The 22541-nt window shown below is 41.6% G+C and overlaps 1 protein-coding gene across 3 annotated transcripts in view; it reads right to left on the reverse strand.

The window, feature by feature from the left end:
• The window catches only part of LOC144678950 (apoptosis regulator Bcl-2-like), a 301946-nt gene that overhangs the window by 174037 nt on the left and 105368 nt on the right, over window positions 1-22541 (reverse strand). The gene's annotated exons all lie outside the window — the stretch shown is intronic.

Here is a 22541-nt window from a genome sequence, read left to right on the forward strand (position 1 = left end):
GGGTATGGGCATTCCCCTGAGTAACTGTGGAATTAATGTAAAAGATTCTTTACTTGGAAGTTGTTCACCAGGGACTGACTGATGGTAAGTGTGAGATCGGAGGATCTTATGTAAATCAATTTTGCACAAGAACCCATCTGGCGATGATCCCCACCTGCACAGAGTCAGCCCTGGCTCCCTCCCAGCTGCTCTGCTATTGGTGGCCTCCCATCCTCTTCTGTTTCAGAATGGTCAGAACGTACCGGGGCTTCCTCCTTCTCCCCATCTTCCTCCTCCTCCTCCTCCTCAGAGGTTGGGGCTCTCCCCATAGTGTCATCGATGTCTAGGCTTCTCCGCTGCTCACTATTGTGCAGAATGCAGCACAGCACTACTATTCCTGATACCCTTGATGGGGCATACTGCAGAGCTCCAACCTGAACAATCGAAGCACCTGAAGCGCATGTTTAAAAGCAAAACAATGTGGCAGCTTTGCAGGGCAGCTATTTAGGTAATCACACCCAGATTGTGGCAGGAAGGGACAGTGTGTAAAAACAGAAAAAAAAACAGCAGCAAATAGGGTCAAAGGAGAAAAAAACGGTAAGAAGGCAAAATTAATTACTTAAATGCACGTAGTATTCAGGACAAAATAAATGAATTAATAACACAAATAGAGGTTAATGGGTATGACCTTATAGCCATTATGGAGTTTTGGTTACAAGGAGGTCAAAACTGGGAACTAAATATTCAGGGGTATGTGACTTTTCGAAAGGACAGGCAGAAAGGAAAGGGTGGTGGGGTAGCTTTGTTAGTATGAGATGGAATAAGCATAATAGCAAGAAATTATCTTGGGTTGGAAGATGTAGAATCCATATGGGTGGAGGTAAGAAATAACAAGGGGAAGAATACACTGGTGGGAGTAGTCTATAAGCCCCCTAACAGTAGCTATACTGTAGGACAGAGAATAAATCAGGAGATAATGAGGGCATGTAAAAAAGGCAGTAATCATGGGTGACTTTAATCTTCATGTTGATTGGCAAAATCAAATTGACAGAGGTAAACATGAGCAATAATTCATAGAGTGTATTTGGGATAGTTTCTTAGAACAATATGTTGTGAATCCAACCAGGGATCAGGCTATTTTGGATCTGGTAATGTGTAATGAGGCAGGTTTAATAAATGATCCCAAAGTAAAGGATCCCCTAGGAAACAGTGACCATAATATGGTAGAATTTAGCATTCAGTTTGAGGGTGAGAAACTTGGGTCGGAAACAACAGTGCTAAACTTAAATAAAGGTAATTACAATGGGATGAGGTCAGAGTTGGCTGGAGTGGACTGGGAAAGCAGTTTAGCAGAAAAGACGATTGGTGAACAATGGCAGACATTTAAGAAAATAGTTCATGACTCTCAAAAAATGTAACACCCTTACTCTCAGTGAGGAAGAATGATTCAAGGAAGGCAATAAACCAACCATGGTTAACCAAGGAAGTTAAGGACAGTGTCAAATTGAAAGAAAAAATATGGAATTCCAAGGCCTCCCCTGCCCCAGGCTTCCTCTCCTATCTCACCTTTCTTCAGGTGAGTTACTCACCACAGGATTCCTAGCCTCTGACCTGCTCTTGTAGCCACAGTATTTATATCGCTAGTCCAGTTCAGTTTCTGGTCAATGGTAACCCCCAGGATGTTGATAGTGGGGGATTCAGCGGTGATAAGGCCTTTGAATGTCAAGGGGTGATGGTTAGATTCTCTCTTATTGGAGTTGCCTGACAAATATTATAGGGCACAAATATTACTTGCCACTTGTCAGCCCAAGCCTGGGTATTGTCCAGGTCTTGCTGCACTTGGACATGGACTGCTTCAGTATCTGAGGAATCATGAATGGTGCTGAACATTGTGCAATCATCAGCGAACATCCCCACTTCTGACCTTATGATGGAAGGAAGGTCATTGATGAAGCAGCTGAAGATGGTTGGGCCTAGGGCACTACCCTGAGAAACTCCTGCAGTGATGTCCTGGAACTGAGATGATTGATCTCTGACAACCACAACCATCTTCCTTCGTGCCAGCAGAGAGTTTTTCCCCTGATTCATATTGACTCCAGTTTTGCTAGGGCTCCCTAATGCCACACACTGTGCTATATAAATGCAACTATAACAAACAAGAGTTCCACATACATTTCAATTTTATAGCTCAAAATTATCAACGAAAATATCCCATTACTATGGCACTGCAATACATTTGACCAAAGTCCTTGCATCCAGGGTTTCCCAATCTCAGCTACGCTGTCAGAATTTGGACCGAAGCCAGATGCTTCCCAACTGGAAACAAGAAAAATAAACTTAAAAGGAGCTTCAGCCACAGACCTGTCTGCCTCACAGTGACAGATGGAGCAGCAACATTTATAGTAGTTTGCAAGATGGTCACCTGCCTGCTTGCTTGGCCACGAGGATAATGTACAACATCAGGAAAAGGAAAAAGAGCAAAAATACAATACACATTTTTTTTAAAGTATAATTACTTTTAATATTCATCTTTTTTGTAACCAATTAACTTTCAGGAAAGGGGAAGAGGAGGGAGGACAAGAAAGACAGATCATAAACATGAGGGCTACAATTTAACAGCAACAAAAAGTTTTTGTTTGAATACCACCCACCCACATGTACAGTTATGACTGCCATGTTGAACTGCATACTCCATCATAACTAAGTCAGACAAGGGAAATTTTCAAAATCAATTTGATGAAAACTGGTAAAAGAAAACAGTCCCTTCAAAGTACAAAATGACAAGATTCTGTGGTGACAACGAAAAGTGAAACACAACACTCTGAAATGATGTGGCACACTTGACAATGAAAAATTTACATTCAATATAGGGAGTTTCCAGTAAAGTTTTTTTAAAATCAGTTCAAGAGGCCAGCCTGGGCTTGAATTTGCTTACTGTGTATATATGAGGAGGTTACATCCATGACATTAGGCTTAAATAATGTCATACTCGCATTCTTGAAAGTGTCCCACTGATGGAACAATAAAGAAAAGGATAAAAACATATATCACAGTCAGAATGTTTGTGTTCCTTTACTGCCCGTGATCAGTATTTTCTTTGTAATGAAATAGGTGTTTGATTTCTTACCCCGGGTGTGTATCCCAATTAAATAATTACAGCAGCAAGCTTTTGAGAGTTTTAAAATTGAGGTTTTTTTTATTCTCACACACTTAACATGACGCCGGACACACTCGCACACACACAAAGATTAGATGCAGGTGAAAATAATGTACTGTTACAATTTACAATTATTTCAGTCTCTGGTTTGCAATCTCTGGCTCCCACATGGCTAGTCTGTAGCTTCTTGGATGGTTTTGATGCTTTAAAGTTGAAGTGAAGGTCCTGTAATGCGAAGAATTCGCAGCAGGCTGTGAGGTTTCCTGTAGTCAAATTTCCAGGAGGTTAGTTCTCAGGCGGACTTGAAGTTAGAACAGGTCAGTGGAGTCCTCTCTTTTGGGACCTCCCACTTACAAGGTATTGCTGTTAATTACCCTGGCTGATTAAATTGCTTGCAGCTAGTTTGATGGCTTTGGCAGAACTGCCTGCAAACAGCTTGTGCTGATTTATTTTAAAAGCAGACAGAAAACACGGCTGTCTCATCTTGTGACTTTCTACAAGTCCCAGTCCTTTTCCAAATAAGGCTGGTGTTCATGTTGATTCCAATATCCTGTGCTGTGATTTATCACCTTGAGGGCTTAACACAGTCAGTGTCTTTGTTTCTGAATGATCCATTTGATTTGATGATACCCTTTGGGATTGGTTTCAAGAAATGGCATTGATTCACATCAGTTTGGAATGTTCCTTTTGTTCTCTCGAGACAAGGCATTGGTTTCGGTCCACAAAAGAAGTCAGATGACCCTCAGCAGCCATCTTTTCAGTCTTTTGTATCCAGTTTAAAAATGTGAAAATTAGTTTGAAGTTCAGAATAGGGCATGTCGGTACTGGATGTGACACATACCATATGCTGATATGAACTACCGCTAATCAACTTACAGCTAAAATCTGCCCCATCAATAACTCATATTTACAAATTGGTTCTAATGTAGAAAAATATACCAGAATGCTTCACAGAGGAATCGCCATAAAATAGACGCTGAGCCAAAAGGAGGAAATATTAGGAGGGGGTGGTCAAAAACCTTTTTGTTTAAAGAGATGAGTTTAAAGGAAGATCTTAAAATGAGTTGGGAGGCGAAGGAAGAGAAGTCGTTTAGGGAGGGAATTCTGAAATGTGGGAGCTAGGTGACTACAGGCACAGAAACAATGCTATGGCAAAGAGAGTGGGAATGCACAGGAGGCAGGTTCAGGTGAATGGGATTTGTAGCAGGTTGTAAAATGAAGGACTTGGGAAGGCCATGAAGGGACTTAAATACATGAACCTTTAATTTGATGGGTCGGGGAATGAAGGTTAGCAAAGACATGGGTGACGGGTAAGCAAGACTTGCTGTAGAGTGAAATATGGGCAGCAGCATTCTGGGTGAGCTCAAGTTCGCAAAGGATGCAGGATGTGGGATTAGCAGGGGAGCAACAGAATAGCTGAGGCTCAAGGTGACAAAGGTACTGATCAGGTTTATGGCAATGTGGACTGAGATAGTGGTGGAAGTAGGCAATACTACAGAGATTAAAGTATGTAATCTTAGTGGAGGAGAGGATATGGGGTTGGAAGCTAGGCTCAGATTGTTTGTACCAGAGTATGGTAGAATAGTGATCATGTTAGTGGACTAGCAATCCGGAGGCCTGGACTAATAATCTGGAGACACAAGTTCAAATCCCACCGTGGCAGCTGGCAAATTTAAACTCAGTTAGCAGTAATGCTGATCATAAAACTACCAACTTATCATGCAAAACCCATCTGGTTCACTGAAAAACTTTAGGTAAAGGAATCTGCCATCTATTCGCTTCTGGCCTACATCTGACTCCAGGCCCACTGAAATAGCCCATCAAGGCACTCAGCTGGATCAAAATCATCAAGACGAACTATAGTAAGAATAACACTGGATGAGCCTCCCAAAATTGATTATGCATTGAATTCAGACAGGACAAAGTTACACCCAGCCCAGTCAATTCTCTAAAGTCCTCATCACTAACATTTGACGACTTTTGCCAAAATTGGGAGAGCAAAGCCTGACATAGTCGTGCTCACAGGATCATACTTTTCATCCGATGACCTGGCCTTCTCCATCCCTGGATATGTCCTATCTCAGCAGAACAGACCTACCAGGGTTAACGCATGGTGGTTTACAATTGAGAGGATGTGGCCCTGAAAGCCCTTAATATTGACTGGACACACTATGAAGTATTATAGCATCAGATAAGGAAACCTCCAGCTTATTACCACGTCTTGCCCTCTTTCAGATGAACATGTACTCCTCCATGCTGACAACCAGTTGGAAGAAGCACTAAGGGTAGCAAAGGTACAGTTTGTACTCTGGGTTGAAGGTTCCAATGCCTGTCATCAAGTGTGGTTTGACTGCACTACTCGTGGCCAAACCCTGAAGGCAAAGCTGCCAGACCGGGTTTGTGGTACAAGGTGGCAGAACCAACACATGGAATAAATGTGCTTGACCTCATCCTCACCAATCTACCTGCCACAGATGCATGTGTCCTTGACAGTATTGGTAGCAGTGACCACTGTGGAAACTAAGTCCCATCTTCAACTAAGGACAATCTGCATCATGTGTGGCACTACCACTGTGCTAATCGGGATATATTCAGAACAAATCTAGCAGATCAAAACTGGGCATCCACGAGGCCCTGTGAGCCCGAGCAGCAGCAGAGTTGTATTCTACCGCAATCTTTAACCTCATGGTCTGGCATAGTTCTCACTTTATCTTCAAACCAGGGATCCAACTTTAGTTCAATAAGTAGCGTAGAGGAGCCTCTCAGAAGCTGCACCAGGCATACCTAAAAATGAGGCATCAACCGGGTGAAGATACAGTATGGGACTGTGTACCTACTAAACAGTAGAAGAAGAATGCCATAGAGCAATTCCACGACCAATGGATCAGAGGAAAGCTCTACAAGGTTCTGCCACACAGTCGTGAAAGGCTTTTAGATCTGATACTGTACAGAGCTTTACTTCTTTTTTGCGTGCTTGGGGGTGGGGGGAGGGGGGGGAGGTGGAACTGTGTGCGTTGTTTTTGTATTAGTGGGTAATTAGGCATTTTGTACATTTTAAACCTTTTGTTAATAATTTCTGCATCTTTACACGAGTGAGTTTTAGAAATAAAACTAACTCTTGTTAACTTAAGGAACCTGACTGGCTTATTTCTTGCGCTGAGCTATACACAGTTAAATATTTACATTGAATTGGCAAGATCACCTCCCTTTTAAATTCAAATGCTGTTATAACCAACTCAGGAGTGGGACAAAGAGAGAGGTCAGTTCACCCGCTGCTAACCTAGTCATGACAATTGCCACAAAGCTGGCATATGCTTGACAAGAGAGGAAAATTTCTCAGGTATCTCCTGTCCAAATCAAATACAGGACAAGTCCAATCTGGTAAATTACCACTCTATTCATCTACTCCCAATTGTCAGTAAAGTGATGGAGGGTGTCGATGACACTGTTATCAAGTACAACTTACTCACCAATAAACTTGACCACCATTGCTCAGTTCATGTTCTGCCAGGACCACTCAGCTCCAGGCTTCATTACTTGGTCCTAACCATGAACAAAAGAGCTTAGTTACAGAGGTGAGGCAAGAGTGACTGGCCTTGACATGAAGGCAGCATTTTACCAAGTGTGGCATCAATGAGCCCCAGCAAAATTGAATACAATGGGAATCAAGAGGAAAATTCTCCACTTATTGAAGCTATACCCAGTACAATGGAAGATGCTTCTGGTTGTTGGAGGTCAATCATCTCAGCCCTAGGACACTGCTGCAGGAGTTCTCAGACCAGTATCCTAAGCCCAACCATTGGCAGCAGCGTTACTAATGATGTTCCCTCCATCATATCGTCAGAAGTGGAGATGTTCTCTGATGATTCAGTTCAATTTGCAATTCCTCAGATAATGAAGCAGTCTGTGCCTGTTGCAGAAAGGCTTAGTGCAAGTTTGGGTTGATTTCACCCTAAGTGCAGTAGGTGGGAAAGAGGACATTTTACTCACTGGCCACAATGGCGGGTTTTTGCAACGTATTGTCCCATTCCCACCTCATTAATTATGCGGCCACAGGAAACATTCTGTCTCGCTGGCGGGTGGCCTCTAATTTGCCTGCCACGCCATTACCTCGCTGCTGCCCCACACAGGGCGCCATATTTAAACTGCAGCTGTGCGCACACTTCCCGATGCTCCAATGCTTGCAGCCCAGGACTGCTCCGGTGAAGACATGGCCCCAAAAGCCAAGAAGACTGCAGCCCCCTGATTCAGTGACACATCCCTGGGATGCCTTCTGGACACCCCTCGCGATGTCCTCTACTCCTGCTCTGGCCACAGAAGGCCCATCAGTCTCACCACTCTTGACTTGGGAGGCGGTGGCAGAGGTGGTCAGTGCCAAAACTGCACACAAAAGGTCAGTCATCCAGTAGAGAAAACGGAGGAATGATCTCATCCATGCCGTGGGGTAAGGCAACCATTTTATCACTCTAAACTCTCACACTCACAAGTCCATCACACATTCACTGACACCTCAGTCACTGCTCAAGGAACATCACCACTCAACTCTCTCACACACACCCTCACACCTCCATCTGGCCTCATCTCCTCTGGAGACTGCCTCCCCAGCCCTCACCAACTTGCACAGATTAACATGTGCCCTCACACACACCCTGGGATATTCCCCTTCCTGAATACAGCCCTCACCTGCAGCTTCTTCCCTTGCCTGAGACTTCTCCCCCTTCCCCAAACAAGCCTTAGCCTTGCAACTGTTGAAAAGCCAGCCACCTTACAGCTGGTCTGATAGGTAGATACCTGCCTGTGAGCCTCCCCTATAAGTGATGTGGTGCTGCCTGCAAAGCCTGGCACTGATGGCTGCGAGTGCTGCCTGAAGCAAGGTAGGCAAACGAGCCTCAAAGCCCCGAGCGAAGTGCAGCCTGCCAGGTGCATGTCGCTTATGCACAGTTGTGAAACACGTTGACGTGTAATCACGCCAACATACCTGGATGATTCAGCGTGGGGGGATGATCCCAGGAAGCAGGGCCTATAATGAGATGCTTAAGCATCAAAATTAGGTTAAAGCAAAATACTGTAGATGCTAGAAATCTAAAGCAAAAACAGAAAATATCGGAAAAACTCAGTAAGTCTGGCAGCATCTGTGGAGAGAGAAACAGAGTTAACGTTTCGAGTCCATATGACTTCTTCAGAGCTAAAGAGAAGGTCAGGAACAGCTAAGTAGAGATTGACAAAGCTGTCATGGACACAAGACAAAGGGAGTGTTAATGGCTGTGGTAAAGATTAAAGAAGGTGCTGATAGTGGCATAAAAGTAAGATAGCAGATGGCTTTAATAGGCCCCAGTTACACCTGTCTTTTTGTGGGGTATGTGGAACATTCTTTGTTCCAGTCCTACTCAGGGCCCCGCCCACAACTCTTCTTTCGGTACATTGAGGGCTGTATCGGTGCCGATTCATGCTCTCGTCTGGACCTGGAAAAATTTATCGATATTGCTTCCAATTTCTACCCCTCTCTCACCTTCACATGGACCATCGCTGACACTTCCCTTCCCTTTCTTCACCTCTCTGTCTCCGTGTCTGGTGATAGACTGTCCGCCAATATTCATTACAAGCCCACTGGTTCCCACGGCTACCTCGACTACAGCTCCTCACACCCTACTTCCTGTAAGGACTCCAACCCATTCTCTGAGTTCCTTCGCCTCCGTCGCATCTGTTCCAATGATGCCACCTTCCAAAACGACGCACCTAACTTGTCTTCCTTGTTCCTTGACAGAGGTTTCCCCCTACTGTGGTTGACAGGGCCCTCAACCATGTCCGACCTACCTCCTGCACCTCTGCCCTGACCCCTTCCCCTCCCTCCCAGAGCCATGAAAGGGTCCCCCTTGTCCTCACTTTTCACCCCACCAGCCAAAAGAAAAGAAACCGATTTTTGGCCTTCTTGGCATATTGCTGCCCTACACCCTGCCCCCCACCAACCCACCATCAATGGGACCGGAACATTCCAGCCTTGGATAATATTCAAAGGATCATCCTCCACCATTTCTGCCAACTCCAGCATGATGCCACCACTGAACACATCATCCCCTCACCCCACCCACATCAGCATTCTATAGGGACCATTCCCTCCATGACACCCTGGTCCACTCCTCCATCACCCCCAACTCCCAACTCCTCATCTCCTTCCCACAGCACCTTCCCATGCAATCGCAGAAGATGCAACGCCTGCCCCTTTACCTCCTCCCTGTCCAAGACCCCAAACACTCCTTTCAGGTAAAGCAGCTCCTTCAATTTGGTCGACTGTATTCGCTGCTCTACATTGGGGGGACTAAACACAGACTGGGTGACCGCTTCGCTCAGTCCACAAGCATGACTCGGACCTTCCTGTTGCTCATCATTTCAACACACTATCCTGCTCTCATGCCCACGTCTGTCCTTGGCCTGCTGCAATGTTCCAATGCAACCCAACACAAACTGGAGGAACAGCACCTCATCTTCTGATTAGGCACTTTACAGCCTTCTGTACTTAACATTGAGTTCAACAACTTCAGACCATGAACTCTCTCCTCCATCCTCAACCCTTTTTAAATCCAATTTTTATTTATTTATTTATTTTGATTTAGTTTTTTAAAATTTTATTTTTTTGTTTTATTTATTTCTTCATTTTTTTTTAATCCTTTTTCCCCCAACCCCCCTCCTTCCCCACATAGAGCCATCTGTCACTTGTTTTTATGTCTTGCTTTCACACAGTGCTGACCCTTTGTTCTGCAATTAACACCTTCTGCAATCTTACCTTTATGCCACTATCAGCACCTTCTTTACTCTTTACCACTACCATTAACAATTCCTTTGTCTTATGTCCATGGCATCTTTGTCAATCTCTTCTCAGCTGACCCTATCCCTGATCTTCTATCTCATTCCACCTGCTCTAACCACCCCCTTAAACAGTATAAAATCCATCATATTTCTACTTCTCTTTAGCTCTGTAGAAGGGTCATATATACTCAAAACGTTCACTGTTTTTCTCTCCACAAATGCTGCCAGGCCTGTGCATAGTGCACATGAAGCTTGACACCATTTAGGACAAAGCAACCCATTGACTGGCACCCATCCACCACCTTAAAATATTCACTTGCTCCAGCACCAATGTACCGTGCCTCCAGTCTATACCAACGACACGATGCATCACGCCAACTTGCCAATGCTTTTACAACAGCACTGCCCAAAATCATGACCTTTACCGCCTAGAAGGACAATGATAGCAGCCACATGGGAACACCATCACTTCCAATTTCCCCTCTAAGACATACACCACCAGGACTTGGAAACATATTGCCATTACTTCATTGTTGGGTCAAAATCCTGGAACTCACTATCTAAGAGCACTGTGGGAATACCTTCACTACACAGACTGCAGCAGTTCAAGAAGGAAGCTCACCATTATCTCTTTGAGGGCAATCATGGGATGGGCATTAACAGAGATGTCCACCTACCATGAATGAAATAAAAAAGGAACCCAAAGTTGCAAACAATATAACTTAGCCAACAACAGTAGATGGGGAAGGAAATGGAGTGATTGCAAGGAACCAAGATAATGGCATCATCACAATGTTTAGCTGGAGGAAATTATTGCTTGTCCCAGGCTGGATGTTGACAAGCAATCTGACAGCACAGAAGTGGAGCAGAAATAATCATATAAATAATATGTTTGTAATATCAAGTTGGAAACTTATTATACCACATAGGACTTTCCATTATATAACATAAACCAGGCTGTGCTCAGCAAGGAACAAGATTAATGCAACAACTGATAATTCCCAATTATGAATAAAGTAGTTTATCATCTGATATTTACACAGACAGCCTCTTCAAAGTGCCAAAAATCTCTTTCAACCCCCATAGTTTCCAAGAGAATAGGAAGCAAACGCCAGTCCTGCAGCTTTCTTGACATTTACTACCAATGCTAATGAACAATTATCAGACAAGTGCAAACCACGACATGATGGAAAACATACAATCTCATGGAATGCCATCTAGTGGTCCAACTCAGCACACACCACAACTGCTTGCAGAAGCAGACCAGAGGAATCCATTAAAGCAAAGCATCATCACAAATATTGAGCATGATTGTGTAAATGGTGTTCAATTTCAAGTACCCTTCTAATTAAGCTTATTTAAACTATCCTTACTTCTACGTGTAAGGAAACAAATTCCACTCTCAAAATGTAGACTGTTGCAAATCTTTCATGCCGACACATTCAGCTAGTAGAGGGACATTCCACTGGTGAACGTCTTAGTGAAATCAGTTTTTATTGTGAATTTGATTCATTATCTGTTGATCCCAACACACTGATGATTTGAAAAAGTCCTGTACCCCATGGAACTAGTTAACTTTATTCAAATAAGTAAATCTATTGCTTTCCCTGTGCCCATGTAAATAAATACAATTACCATGAATTCCATTTCAATATTAATTTAGTAAAAAAAGATTTTTTTTTTTAAAAAGAGTTCTAGTTTGTCAAAACCTTTCTTCTGTGATCTGTGTCTCTATCAGAATCTGATTTCTGAGGGTGATATCATGGCACTGCTCCATTTTGCCACCTGCCCTTCAAGTTTGTTATATATTTTTTTAAAAACAGATTAAAAGCGTCATTTTCCGAAAGAGCAAATTTGTTTTTAAAAAAAACCCACAATGCAGTAAAAAATATTTCAGCGATTTGTGAAGGTCAACAAGCAGACTCAAATTGAAAGCACACAGTGGATACTATGAGTCATACATTGTTCACTTGCATTTGCATTCGGTGAAATCCCTGCACTGAGCCAGAATTAGCAATGAGTGCACCACCTTGGGCTCCCATGGCGACAATGCTAGTCTAAATTTAGATGCTTTTGTGATTTTCTTAAATAAATTCAGGCGTGAGAATTACGGGTGAAGATTGTATCTGTTCCTGTATTACTAAATTACTGGTGGGCTAATTCATTTCACTTAAAAAAGAAATTGATATTCAATATTATATTTAGAAATGCCGGAAACTAGCTTTGTTGTTTCTAGAGATCGATCTGTTGAATACAATCTTGTGCCCATTGAAAACAAACAACCCTTTTCCCTTCCAAATAAAGATTTTGTTTGAGCCTTCATTGGCACATTAACTAATTATTGAGCTGGACAATTCTGTTTTTTTTCTCTCAGTTTCTAATTTTATAAAAATGCAATTAAGCAGATCAGCTGAGTAGAAAATACAATAATTTTACAAAATTACTTGATCTGCAAAGTCTAATTACCTGAACTCCCATCGCCAGGCTTTACAGACGTTTCCCAACCTCTGTGAATGATCCAGCAGCCAGAAATGAAACTGATGCATGGAATTTAACCCATTGTGCAAATGAAGGAAATTCCATGGCATAAGATGTTTCTTACTAGTTCTCTAACTGAATAAAACAGAGAGCAGGACAACAGGTAAATAATGTAGGGAAGACATTATATTTTGGCAGTCCCTAATTCCATTTTATGTGCAAAGTATAATAGATTTTCAGGGTACAGGTTATATACATCAACACAAAATCATTTTGGTATCATCAATGAGATGCTAACCTGATGCACAACCAATCTAAAACCAAGTGGTATGAGATCTTTGCTGGGAGACCATCTCACATGCAGCCTAATTCCAGTTCAGGGAAAACCACATTTTAAAATCTGATAGGTGATCCATTGGAGCTTCATTTTAAATCTTCAGGCGAAACTTTAATTTTAAAGTTACGTGAGAACAGACACCACCTCCGCCATGCTCTCCAGTTGACTGCCTGGGAGCAAGACTGCACATGCACCCTGGCACCAACCTTTGTGGCTTAATTCAATGGAACCTTGAGGGATGCACAATCAACTTGCAGTGTCCTGATCAGGCCATCAAGTGGTGGCTAGGTGACTAAGATATGTAGTTCCCCTATCTTTCCTGGATGTTTATTTCAATTGCTGATTATTTTCATGAAGAAATTCTTTCTGGCACCAATAATAAAGTTGCCCTTCAGCAAATTCAAACTGTGTGTTCTTGAGTTCCTGTCATAGTTTGCCATGTTGTCACACTCCAGTTTACTTCTTATTTCTAGAATGTCCCCTCAGTCACCTTCTTTCAAGGCTAAGAAATCCCCATTTCTTCAGGCCTAATAACTCAGACTTTCAGTTTTCCACTGTAGAGTCTGACGCAGAGGGCTGAATTAGGCAAACAAGTACAGCTGGCCTTCTTGTCTGCTCCTTTTGACAGTGGTTTATGAACAGAATTAACAAAGCCTTGGGGAAAAGAAATCAGAGTGCACTTAGCACTCTGATGAAGGGTACTATATAAAGGTGAAACCAAGAATAAATATAGGCGTAGGTAAGGTAGGGAGAGTAGGAAAAAAGAAATGGCAACATAAGCCTAAACACAATAGACAACAAGACAAAACCAACCCCATCTCTCCCCATTCCCCTCTCCTTTCCAATAGTGGCAGAACCAAATTGATAACAGTTTTAGTAGTATCAGAGTGATATTAAGAATATGGGAATGAGAAGGACTAGAAACCACCATTCCAGTCCAATTGGATGTACAAGAACAAAAAAAATTCAGTTGAGGCTTTCAGGCTTTCAATAGTTCATTGATTCAATGCTGTACTGTCCAGTGTGGATGAAACAAATGCAGTCATCATTGAGTCAACAGAATGTTGTTCAAGTTCTACGTGGCAGGATATAAGTGGTATTTTATTTCAGGACTGCATAGCGCAAATGAAGCCAGCTTGGATTGCCCAATTTTAACAACTTGGCTTTTGTTACTTTTTTTGTGTAACTGCTGCAATTCATGCTGGCTATGTGGAAAAAGAGGGAAAATCCCTTTTAAACTTCTGATTCAAAGTAACTAATGAAAGCAAAACATGTACACACAAATCGTAAATACGATACAAGCACACAAATTCTTTGCCTGGGTTGGGGGAATGATTTCTTCTGTTAGCAATTTTAACAAAATTGATACATTTATGACTTCACAACAAACCTTGAGTAAATTTCTCCCATCAATAACATTAGCAGTAATTTAAAATTGGAAAATTTGAACAGGCCAGTCAGTTTTCTACAAGATTAATAGTCGTAAAGGATACTTAACTTGTAATATGCTTCTTTTTTCTGAAGCATGAGATGTGGTCCTCAAGTCATTTTCTCCCCTTCAACTTTTGAGTTTTTCCATGCCATATACTCTCTCTAAATATCCTATGTGCGGTCCTGAAGCTGGATGATGGGGATACAGATGAGTAGCCCAAGATGACTGACAGCAGAAGCTCAAAGTGTGCATGAGTGTAAGTGAAACCCATGTCCTATCAATCCATACAGCATGCTTTGGGTGTCCACAAAAAAACTGCAACAATTTATACTTATATACAATCTTTAACACAGTAAAACACTCCAAGGAGCTTCACAAGAGAATTATCAAACAAAATTTGGCATCAAGCCATATAGGAGATATTAAGGCAGGTGACCAAAAGGTGATCAAAGAGGTAGGTTTTAAGGAGCGTCTTAAGGTTGGAAATAGAGGTAGTAAAGTTTAAGCAGGGAATTCCAGAGCTTACGACCTTGTCCGCTGAAGACAGCCACCAATGGAGGAGAGATTAAATTTGAGGATACAGAAAAGGCCAGAATTGGAAGAACACAAATCTCAGAGTGTTGTGGGGCTGGAGAGATTAGAGATAGGGAGAGACAAGGCCATGGAGAGATTTGAACACCAGGATGAGAATCTTTAAATCACAGTATTGCTTAACGGGGAGCTAATGTAGGTCAGTGAGCTCAGGATGAGTGAACAGGAATTGGTGCAAGTTAAAATGCAGGTAGCAGAATTTTAGGTGACCTTAAGTTTATGGAGGATGGAAGATGTTGGGGGGGGGGTACTTTTTAAAAAGAAAAATCATGAACATATTTATTTTTGTGTAGCAGTGCTTTACTTCAAAGCTTTAAAATTCATTTCTTGCAGCAATTTCACAGAGTCAGGAAAATTCCACAGACCATTAAAATTGGTGGGCAGGCAGGAGCCGGATGCAGGCAGACACAACTTTTGCCGGTAAGGGAAAGGGGGCAGGATTCGCATAGGAGGGAAACCTGAACTCAGCAGAGCCATTTAAACTCAGTGCTGGGTTCAAACACACCCCATTTTGGCTGATCCAACAACCTTAATCCACTGTGTGGAGTCATTAATTGATGGAGTAGATGCAAACATTCTTGAAGGCTAGATAAGGTCTGTATTACTGTCATGAACGGAAGTATTTTTTTAAAAAATGCCCTGCTCTCTGAGCTATAAAAAAAAAACAGGCTACAATTGTCAGAGGTAAAAAAAAACTCTTTGCCTTTGTTTTGATTGGCAGGTGTAGGTTAGAAATAAAAGTAGCATCTGATCATGAAGTTTTTAATAAAGCTCTTTGTTGAAATTTCCTCAAGGGCTATCATTAGATCATTATGAATGCTTGGCTGAGATTCAAATACTACAATTACCTCAGCAGGGGTTTGGAGTTCACAACTTGGTTGACAGCTTAAAAACATTATTGAAGGATTAACTGTCTTTGATGTGAGGTCTGAATAGCAGTTTGTTTTTTTTTATAAGAGATTAACCGCTTGAGGAGATTTAAAAGCTTTGAATGGATTTTATGAATAGGGTTATTTTGCATTATCAAGCGTGTAGGAGTGAGAGCTGTATTAGATTGATAGAAGTTCATTTTTCACATCTCTACATGGCTCCTGAGGTCTGCCCACGGTGGATACTGGGTGAGTGGTTCTGGAAGTGGCATGGAGGGCTTGAGCGGCCTTAGGGAGCGAGTGGGGCTTGAGGGCCTAACAACTTCTAAAATAACTGGGACGAAGTCCGAGAGAAACAAGGCCTTTCCATCACCATGCCACCCGCATTCCCCACCCACCCATCCCACCCCGCCAACACCCCCCAAGCTAAAATTGCGCATTCTCGGATACTTTTTACCAAGGTGGGTCTAGCGATTCAGGAAATTTCCTGACTCAAGCAACCCTCTTTGGTAGCCAAAATCCAGCCCACTGAAATATTACTAATGGTCTCATTTTCCCCCATTTGCTTTATGAGAACAAGGTAAGTTTAGGACCTACTAGTGATTAATAAAATGCGAGGATTTACTTATTTATGAGCAAGAGCTCATGGATAGAACAATCTTAGAATATCTCAACAGAAAATATGTATATAAAGCAATCAAAGGAGCTGATAAACATCAAATTCAGCAATCTGGAAAATTCATTACATGGACAGTTTTTAAAATTCTGGACTGTCCTCAAATGATGTCACCATCTCATGTTCTAAGAAATTGGGCTCTTCTTGAAGCCCTGGAATCCAGGTGAAATTCTGCCTTTTGGTAAGAGTCCTCCTAATCTATAAAGCCTGAACATCAAGCTCAAAGATTTAGATGTGACATCAATTTCTCCAACTGTTGATGAACACAACACCTGTAAACATCAAAGGCAATAAACTGAAGTTGTTGGGCAAAGACTTCATTGCGAAGCCCCTAACTGTGTCAAAGCTTGTACACTACTCCAATAGATTCCTTGTGGAATCCTGTACAAAGCCAAAAGAAAACCCAGTAGGCCATATGACCCCTGAACACAACACCTTGTTTTATGGGAAAGAGGTAATACAAACTTTGATGTAATAGACAAACTGCTCTGACTGAACAACTTAAAGCTTGCTGGCCACTCTATCACCTATAAGTTGCTCTATAAAACCGATCTTGTGACGACTTGTCTTAATGCTTCCTTCTTAGACATGCTGATAATTTTTATCTGATAAAGTTCTCATGAGGCACCTTGAGATGCTTTGCTATGTAAAAGATACTATATAAATGTGGGTTGTATTTACTGATGTCGTTCTAGCAAAGGCCTTAAAGGACATTGGGAAAGAATTGCATTTGGCAACAACACATCTTTTAACTTCTGGACCGCACCATGTTAATTCCAACTTTCTGAACTCTGTAACAAATAAAGTCCATGAATCTTATTCCCCCCTAGCATTTCTAGAAATAGTTCAGCTATCAACGGGGGGGAAGATTTTCATATAAATCCAGAGGCAGGAAGGGAGGTACAGCCCATAATTTGCTGCTCCCGGTCGGGTGCCCGTCTCCCACCAAGGTCCCACATCCAAGCAATTTTTCTGGTTGCAGGACCGGAGAGGGAGGAAGTGGGATGATGGATACCCATCCACAAGCAGTGGTAGCCAAGTTAAAGGGCCTATTAAGGCCACATTGCTCACACCAAATTGACATTTTCTAGTTGGCGCATGGACTCCTTCCCATCGACCATAGCCAGAGGGACACAGCTGCAGCCACTGGTCATCCAATGGAGGGGTTGCCCCACCGTGATGATGGCCTGGCAGCTATGGCTTTTTTGATTTTAAAAATTTGTAAAAGATCATTAGAAGGCCCCCCACATTGTGGTGCCCTCTCTTTCACCTACTTACATTCACAGCTCCACCTCCGATGAAGGGGTTGACACCATGTCATTGCTGGAGAGCCTCCTATAGGCCCTCTTAATTGGATGGGGCTCCCAGAAGCAGCCACTTGATTGGCCACTTCCTCGAAAATTGCCCTCTGGTTGCCAGTGCTGGCATGCATGGGTTTCCCACCTGCATTTTCTCCTGATGACAGGAGGCGGACCTACAAACAAAAATCCAGCTCCAGAAGTCAACAACAGCAGTGATCAAACTGGAATTTGCCATGTAAACAATTGTCCCAAGTTGATGGTAGACAGGCTTGGGGAGTCAGGAGGTATGTCATATGCTGCAAAATTCCCAGCCTCTGATCTGCTCTTATTGCCACAGTATTTATATGGCTAGTCCAGTTCAGTTTCTAATCAATGGTAATGCCCAGGATGTTGATAGAGGGGGATTCAGTGATGGTTATGCCATTGAGTGTCAAGGGGAGATGGTTAGATTCTCTCTTATTGGAGATGCCCTGCCACTTGTGCGAATGTTACTTGCCACTTATCAACACAAGCCTGAGCATTGTCTTGCTGCATATACACACGGACTGCTTCAGTATCTGAGGATTTGTGAAAGATACTGATCATTGTGCAATCATCAGCGAACATCCACACTTCTGACCTTTAAATGGAGGAAAGATCATTGATGAAACAGCAGAAGACATTTGAGCCTAGGACACTATCCTGAGGAACTCCAGCAGAGATGTCCCGTGACTGAAATGATTGGCCTCCAACAACCACAACCGTTCCCTTTGTGCTAGGTATGACTCAAACCTGTAGGGAAATTTCCCCTCAATTCCCATTGACTTCAAGGAGCTAGGGTTCCTTTAAGCCACAGATATTCAAATGCTGCCTTGATGTCAAGGGCAGTAACTCTCACCTCACCTCTTAAGTTCAGCTCTTTTGTCCATGTTTGGCCCAAGGCTGTAACCTTGGTCAGGAGCCATAGAACCCAAACTGAGCATGGTCAGCAGGTTATTACTGTGCAATTACCACCTAACAGTACTGTCGATGACACATTCCAATTCTTTGCTCATGATCGAGAGTAGGCTGACTCAGGTCACACATCACCGGTTGGTTTGCTAAAAGTAAAATTACACTTTTCCTCTCATACAAACACTGGTAGTTTTTTTTTATTACACATCATACTTTTTTATTCCTATATCATAGAAGGACAGAGTATACAGGAAGAAATAAATGGGGCTTGTAAGAAAGGTACCGCAATAATCATGGGTGACTTTAATCTACACGTAGATTGAGCAAATCAGATTGGCAAAGGTAGCCTGGAAAATTAGTTCAGAGAGTGTTCATGTATTCAGGACAATTTATTGGAGCATTATGTTCTAGCGCCAACCAGGGAGCAGTCTATTCTAGACCTGGTAATGTACAATGAGACAGGATTAATCAATAACCTCATAGTAAAGGAACTGCTAGGCAATGGAAATCATGACATGATAGAGTTTCACGTTCAGTTTGAAGGTGAGAAGTGTGGGTCTAAGACAAGTGTTTTAAGTCTAAATAAAAGGTAATTAGAAGGGTATAAAAGCAGAGCTGGCTAAAGTGAACTGGGAAACTAGGTTGAAAGATAAGACAGTCGAGATGCAGTGGCAGACTTTTAAGGAAATGTTTAATAACTCTCAGCAAAGATTTATCCCAGTGAGAAGAAAAGACTCTTGGAAAAAAATGCATCATCCATGGTTAAATAACTAAGTTAGGGATCAAATCAATTAGGTAGAAACACTGTACAAATCTGCAAATATTAGTGGTAGGTCAAAGGATTTCTGGTTTTTAAAATCTGTGCAAAGAATAACTAAAAATAATAAAGATGGAGAAATTAGAGTATAAGAGAAAGCTAGCTAGAAAAGTAAATAGATAGTAAGAGTTCCTACAAGTATTTAAATAGGAAGAGTACCAAAACTGACTGTTGGTCACTAATAATGAAAAAGAATAACAAAAGCGAGTCTGGGAATTAATAATGGAAAACAAGGAAATGGCAGAATTGTTGAACATGTATTTTGTGTCTGTCTTCACTGTAGATGAATTTGAAAGCTTCCCAAAGATACTTGAAAACAAAGGGATGAAATGGAGGGAGGAACTTAAAACAATCACCATCACCAAGGAGGGAGACAGAAAGCAGTAAAGTTTTGGGAACTTGCTAGAATCTAATATTAAGGAGGTCATAACAGGGTACTTAGAAAATCATAACGGAATCAGGCAGATTCAACACAGTTTTATGAAAGGGGAATTGTGTTTAGTTAATATATATATATGAGCTCTCTGGGGAAGTAACAAGCAAGCTGGATAAAGGGAATCCTGTAGATGTGGTGTACTTGGATTTCCAAAAGGCATTTGATAAGGTGCCACATCAAAGATTACTACACAAAATAAGAGTTCATGGTGTTGGGGGTAACATATTAGCATGGATAAAGGATCGGTTAACTACCAAGAAGCAGAGAGTAGGGATAAATGGGTCTTTTTCAGGTTTGTAACTGTAACTACTGGAGTGCCACAGGGATTAGTGCTGGGCCTAACTATTTACAATCTACATCAATGACTTGGTTGAAGGGTCTGAGAGTATGGTAGCTAAATTTACCGATGACACCAAGATAGTTAGGAAAATAAAAGTTGTCAAAAGGACATTAAAAAGTCTACAAAGGGATATAGATAGGTTAAATGAGTGGGCAAGATTTTGGCAGATGGAGTATAATGTGGGAAAATGTGGACTTGTCCACTTTGGCAGAAGTAAAGAAAAACAGTATACTATTTAAATGGAGAGAGATTGCAGAATTCAGTGATACAGAGGAATCTGGTATATGAATCACAAAATGTTAGTATGCAGATACAGCAAGTGATTAGGAAAGCAAATGGAATGTTGTCATTTATTGCAAGGAATATAAAAGTAGGGGACTTTTTACTGCAGCTGTACAGGGCCTTAGTGAGACCACATCTGGAGTACTGTGTACATTTTGGTCTCCTTATTTGATAAAGGATATAACTGTGTTAGAAACAGTTCAGTGAAGGTTCATTTGACTTGTTCTTGGGATGAAGGAAGGTTGAACAGGTTCAGCCTATACCCATTGGAGTTTATAAGAATGAGAGGTGATCTTATTGAAACATACAAGATCCTGAGAGGGCTTGATAGGGTGGATCCAGAGAGGGTGTTTCCCCTAGTGAGGGAGACTAGGACTAGGGGACACAGTTTAAGAATAGGAGGTCTTCTTTTTAAGACGGAGATGAGGAGAAGTTTTTCCCCTCAGAGGGTCATGAGTCTGTGGAATTCTCTTCCCCAGAAAGCATTGGATTTATTCAAGGCTGAGTTAGATAGATATTTGATAGACAATGGGTCAAGGGTTATGGGGGGCAGTGGGGTTGGGGGGTTTTGGTGGAGAGAGGCAGGAAAGTGGAGTTGAAACCACAGTTAGATCAGCCATGAGTTTATTGAATGATGGAGCAGGCTTCAATGGTCAAACGACCTACTCCTGCTCCATGTCCTATGTTCCTATGCTCTTTTTATATAAAAAAAGGTCCCTCAATTGGTTTCCTCAGTTTTAGCAATTTTCAAAATAAAGATCAATTTTATTCAAATTTACCCAGACTTTTTTGGGGCCAATAAAACCTGGTTAAAAAAATCAGAACAGTTTAATGTTTTTTATATTGGCAACAATAACAAACTTTCATGTAAATGTTACTTCATGGTAAATTTTCAGATAATTAAAAAATCAAGACGGTGGTTCAAACCACACTCAATTCACTTAAGCAATTTGTTTTATAAGTTTCTGCTATTAATCATTTTGGGGTTGCTAGGTGTGTAAGAAAACTTTAATGATTTAATTGATCAGTTTTCAACTGTTTACTTACCAACTGCATCAAACTGATTTAATTCATTCAAGTGTAGTCAATTGGGATATTAAGTTATCAAATATCTGATTAACAAAGCAGGTGAATGCTTATTTTAGACAAGCATCTTTGTCCTATGGGTGTGTGATGCTTTGCATTATGGCATCTTTAAGTGTCAGAGTCATCCTGCAGTGCTGGCCCTTTGGTCCACTATCGCACAGCCGCCTCCAGGCAAGTGTTGTGTGCTGACACCGCGCAGGGTGGGGGCTGCAGTCCAAATGGAAAATTTCAGTCAGCCTCAAACATCAGCATTTAGATTTTATAAATCTACTATAATTTTACTTATCTGATTAGCTATTAAAAATATGAATGATAACATTCCTAATTCATTATTTCCAGCTCTGAAACATTTTCGCTCCTTGCATTTATAAGTAGTGCCGAGCTATACTTTAAAAAGTGTCAGTGCATGGTTTATGTAAATTTCGCAGTGGATTCACAGACATCTAAGCAAAATTTATGGAATGTTGAACATAGCCAATGAAACACGAGAGAATAGTCCCACAAAAGGGAGGTATCTTATTAAAATGACATAATGCCTTTTAACCCATACTGAGCAATAATCTTATTTAGTGACTAGCTTGTGAGATAACCACACTGAAAACCACCGTTCTAGAAAATTCTCCAGTTTTAGGCACAACAGGAAACACTGTCAAATTTTTTAAGCTTGCTACAGTTCTTGAGCCAAAGAATGCACAACCCATAATACAGGCATTCAGTAATTTGTGGGCAGCCAGCTGCAAGTATTCAATTACACTGCATGTGGACAACATGTGGAGGAATTCTATCATTGAGTGATACCATATTGGTTTCTTAAGAGAGTTTTCCCACAATATGGTGTTTTTTCATGAAATACACTTTCTCACTCTCGCTAACCTCCAGCCCCCTCTCATCTTCACTTTAAACCAACAGTTGCGCAAAACAAAAACAAATCAATACTAGTTGTTAAGTCAAAATCTTGTCCCTTAAAAAACTGCTATTCACTGTAAAATATTAACAGGTTAGATGATTTCTATATTATCAATA

Source organism: Cetorhinus maximus, chromosome 3, assembly GCF_964194155.1.
Source record: "Cetorhinus maximus chromosome 3, sCetMax3.hap1.1, whole genome shotgun sequence".
NCBI classification, from domain to species: domain Eukaryota; kingdom Metazoa; phylum Chordata; class Chondrichthyes; order Lamniformes; family Cetorhinidae; genus Cetorhinus; species Cetorhinus maximus.